The sequence below is a fragment of the Priapulus caudatus genome, unplaced genomic scaffold (genome assembly GCF_000485595.1).
Source record: "Priapulus caudatus unplaced genomic scaffold, Priapulus_caudatus-5.0.1 Scaffold2276, whole genome shotgun sequence".
In the NCBI taxonomy this organism is placed as follows: domain Eukaryota; kingdom Metazoa; phylum Priapulida; class Priapulimorpha; order Priapulimorphida; family Priapulidae; genus Priapulus; species Priapulus caudatus.
The window spans coordinates 8,693-13,621 of NW_014579337.1; the positions used below are offsets into that span (position 1 = coordinate 8,693).

A 4,929-nucleotide genomic window follows, 5' to 3' on the forward strand; every position below is an offset into this window, starting at 1 on the left:
GTAAAACACTTAACACGGTGGGAAGCGAATGAGAGAGTGGAAAATATTTATATACTCTGAGCCTTATATAGATTCCGACCCAGGCTTGGCGCTCGGGGGGAGGGGGGGAGGCATCATCAGAAAGATACAGAAAACTAAACCAAGATAAAAAAGGATAAAAAGTAGTTACGAATGTTACGAGTCTAAGTTGTGAAAACTTATTGTCACAGACGTACGTATTTTATTAGACATCAGACAACGCCCCGCCCCCCATCGTCGTACGTACGCCACCAGCAGGTGGCGCTACAACCACGTAACAAGAGACGATTCAAGGTCATTTAGGGGACGAGAGCGTGTTCCTTAATTAATCATCGTCTTAATGACGAAGCAGTGCTAACCGGGCACGAATTGATTAAATACCTTGAGGATTACCTTCTTTACGTAATCCGCAGCTAAACAAAGACGACCATTTTTTTTCTCGGCATATTTGTCTGCTTTACTTTTTCTCCCCGTACACACTCTCAGTGTGTGTGTCTCTCTGTCTGTCTCTCTCCCCGTACACACTCTCAGTGTGGCTCATAGGGTCTATGTCCCCCAGGGTACTGCCGGAACGTACCCTGGGTACGGTCCGGTATACCGGAACAGACCCTGGTCACTATTTGATATGGATAGGGTTAGGATTAGGGTTAGGATTAGGGTTAGGGTTAGGGTTCGGGTTAGGGTTAGGGAGTAGGCGTAGGCGACTCCCTAGAGTCGTTAGTGGAGTAGGCGAGGTACGGTCCGGCATATAATATAATACCAGGGTACGTTCCGGCAGTACCCCGGGGGACATAGACCCTCTCAGCCTCAGTGTGTGTGTCTCTCTGTCTGTCTCTCTCCCCGTACTGACACACAACGACATATACGCACAGCGACGAGCCATCCTACCTCAGTGAAGGCTTTACCTGGTGACGACCCCGTTAGGTTAATTACCGCTCTTAATTAATTAATGTTCACAAACACCTGGCGACGCTTGCATCGGGGGAGAGAGGGAAGGTCGGTGGTGGGAGGGGGTAAGAGTATATTCCTCCTAATATGCGAGATTCTAGCGGCTCCCCCCCCCTTCCCCCGTGAGTATTCTAAAATCTTTTCGAGAAAAACAAATACGAACATTACGAGATCCTTTGGCACATTATCGCACTCTCGAAAAGAAACCCAATCGAAAATTTTGGGAAAAAGAAAAAAAAAACAGAATAAGATCACAGAAACGACATATTTTTTCCTGCTAAAAGCCAGGGGGAGGGGAGGAAAGAAATATCCTATCCACCGGGGTTGTTTCGCAACCCCCACGTAATAAGGCCTAAAAAAATAAATGATGTGTTTCCGAGAACAGTCTTGAAAAAATTAGGTAGCGTAGGGTAGGGATTTTAAAAAAAAAATAAAAAAACCCGAAAATGTCCAGTGTTTAGAGGTGAGGTGAGTACCATATTCTAGAAGTTTATGATTTATTTTTTGATTGATAATTGATTTTTGAGAATTGATAATTGATTGATTGATTTTTATTTTTTATTTTTTTGATACATTTTTATTTAATTTTTTTGAAAATGGAGAAAAAAAAAGGGTCGGCCCCTATTTGCTAGGTAGGGTCGGGTTCTCGGAAACACATCTTTTTTTTTTAGGCCTAAGCACCCCTAGCATCTATCACTACTACTACACGCTAACACGCATATATAGACTCGCGTCTAATACGCTACACACTATGACGCGGACACTTGTTAATACGCTGCGAATCGCGAGCACCTGCGAGGGGGCGCCACCGCGCAGCGCGAATCGCTCGTCGACTAAGCTAGGACTAGGCTGTGACCTGCTCCACCGGTTAACCCTCGCGCAACAAGAGAACGTGCGCCAGAGATTCTACGCGAGTGGCGATGCACGATAACCGACGACGATAAAAATCAACATGAGAACGTGCGCGACGGGACGCGTCACGGTGACTCGCCTTGCAGCCGACGGACGCGTGACCTCTGCAACGAGTCTCCTCCTCCCCGTCCAAACGTTCGCACTCTCCCTCTATCACTCTCTCTCTCTCTCTCTCTCTCTCTCTCTCTCTCTCTCTCTCTCTCTCTCTCTCTCTCTCTCTCTCTCTCTCTCTCTCTCTCTTCTTTTCCCTCTTCCCTCTCTCTCTCTTCTTCTTCTCTGCTCTCTTTCTCTCCCTCTCTACTCTCTCTCTCTCTCTTCCTCTCTCTCCTCTCGTTTCCCTCTCCCTCTCTCACTCTCCCCCCCCCCCTCTCTCTCTACCTCTCTCACCCCCTCTTCCTCTCTACCTCTCTCCCTCTCTCGCTCTCTCTCTCTCTCTCTCTCTCTATCTCTTCTTTTCGCTCTCTCTCTCTCTCTCGTTCGCTCTCCTCTATCATCTCCCCTCTGTCTCTCTGTGTCTCTCTCACCCCATTCTCTCTTCTCTCTGTCTTCTCTACCCCCCTCTCTCTATCTACTCTCCCTTCTCTCCGCTCTCTCTCTCTCCTCTCTCGTCTCTCTCTTCTCTCTCTCTCTCTCTCTCTCTCTCTCTTCTTTCTCTCTCTCTCTCTCTTCTCTCTTCTCTTTCTTCTCTTCCTCTCTCTCTCGTCTCTCTCTCTCTCTTTCTTCCCTCAGTCTTACCCATCTCTCTCTCTCTCTCTCCCTCTCCTCTCTCTCTCTCTCTCTCTCTCTCTCTCTCTCTCTCCCTCTCTCCTCCCTCTCTTCTCTGTCTTCTTCCCCCCTCTCTCTCTCTACTCTCTCCCCCCTCTCTCTACCGCTCTCTCCCCCCTCTTCTACCTTCTCTCCCCTCTCTCTCGCGCTCTCTCTCTACCCTCTCTCCTCTCCCTCTCCTCTCTCTGTCTCTCTCCCCCCCCTCTCTCTCTCTCTACCTCCCCCTCTCTCTCTCTGTCTCTCTCCCCCTCTCTCTTTCTCCTACTCCCTCTCTCGTCTCTCTTCTTCTCTCTCTCGTCTCTCTCTCTCTCTCTCTCTCTCTTCTCTCTCTCTCTTCTCTTCTCTCTCTCGCTCTATCTCTACTCTCCTCTTTCTCTCTCTCTCTACTCTCCCACTCTCTTCTACCTCTCTCATCGCTCTAGCTCTCTCTCTACCTCTCTCTATATCTCTCATGGTGTTCAGGCGACGAGGCGAGCGCAGGGCCACGCCGGGCAGTGCGTCCTCTCTCGTGGGCCACGCACGTTGTCAGGCACGGGACCCCGCACCAGCTGCGGGTCCGAGCCCTTCCGCGAGCCGGGTCCGGTCGGACACGCTGACGTACTCGTCCCTAACGAACGACATCGATTAATTAGGAGACTGGCGTTAATTATATTATTAAGCGAGAGAGCCTGTTACGCATGCGGATGGGTGCGAGATGGCCGTCATTGAGAAACAGAGAGAGCGCACTTGACTGTGTGATTATAGTAATATAGTTGTAATGAAATATGAAATAGCAAATATAAGATAGTATAAGATAGTAATATAAGATAAAAAGTATAAATCGTAATATAAAAAGTATAAATCGTAATATAAAAAGTAGTTTCCCAGGAATGAAGGTGGACATTATCAGGAGGGCGGCTGTAGCCTCAGGGAGGGGGGGACGTTCACATCTCTCCCATAGGAGTAACAACTGTATGCAATTTGAAACATGTGGGTCAAATGGTTCTCAAGTTATCGTTGACCGTAGCCAAATGTTGACGACACCCCATGGCAATAGCTCATCTTGATGATGTCAAGGTGAGCTAAAAAATAAGCTTAGCTAATAATCGTAAATAACCCTAACGTGATTTTTTTGGTCACTTATCCGTGAAAGCCATGTCTCAGACCCACCACCCATACCACACTATGGACGTCGATCAAGAGCTGCGCCCGTCGCTCATCATTACACAGTTGAGTCATGAAATTTTGCCCCCCCCCCTCTAGGAATTTGCTCAGCCTACAGCCCTGGAGGGGGTTAGTACTTACAGCAGTAAGGAGGCATCAGGCCCATGCCTCAGTGCAGGGTTGGCACCCTTCGGCTGCATACACAGAGCAGACTTGTACTGCTTCTGCTTCTGCTTCTCCGTCGATTCGCTACAAAAAACACGCGATAATCAGAACAATAGCAGATTCACGCGCAACTCACCCATGATTAACTCAAATTAAAATAGAAAAATAAACTTTCATAAATTAAAATTAAAATTAAAATAAATAAAAAATAAACTATAACGTAAAATCCAATTTCGGAGTCACCGTCGATATAATCGAAAGCGGGAGCGAAAGATTTACTTATAAAGTACATTTTAGACGTTTACGTTACCGAACGAGAGTTGTGCGGTTTTACGGAAAGAAGGAGACTCGGCGATTTTCACGAACCTTTCTTGCTTGCATTTTAGAGGTTTATGTAATGCGGGTTTATCATGTTATATCATGCCATATCTATAGCTAGATCACACTACGCCACGCTACAGCATGTTATATCATGCCATATCATGCTACATCATGCTACGCCACACTATGGCATGTTATATCATGATATATCATGCTACGTTATACTAAGAGGTTTACTGAACAGCGATTTTCACGAACCTTTCTTGTTGCTTGTCCGTCGCAGTTTGCTTTTGATCTATCGCTCGTGGTTTCTGTGTCCTACCTATGTCGCTCCTGCGAAATTCACGTACGGTGTTTTATTTTTATTGTTTAAGTGTCGAAATTCACGAGTTTTCAAAGAAGTCAAACTTTTCTTCACAACCGCACAAACAATCAACTCGCTCACAAAAACTGCAAAAGTAACCACCGCACAGCAAACACATTAAATTCATTTCACGCATATCCTTCCCCCACCACCCCTTAATTCCCTTTCGAGCTTTTATTTACAACAACAAAGAAATCGCGCACGGGTGACCCCCCACCCCCCAATTCCATTTTAGCTTCACAACAACAGAAAAATCGATCACACCCACCCACCCATACACACACACACACACA

The 4,929-nt window shown here is 46.7% G+C and overlaps 1 long non-coding RNA gene across 1 annotated transcript; it reads right to left on the minus strand.

Annotated features, from left to right (window-relative positions):
* Window positions 1-3,024: 3,024 nt before the first annotated feature.
* Window positions 3,025-4,606, minus strand: LOC106818490. Its single transcript, XR_001395234.1, has 3 exons — window positions 4,531-4,606; window positions 3,928-4,035; window positions 3,025-3,250 (listed from the first exon to the last, which is right to left on the minus strand). It is a non-coding gene; the product is annotated as an uncharacterized LOC106818490 (long non-coding RNA).
* Between the last annotated feature and the right edge of the window lie 323 nt (window positions 4,607-4,929).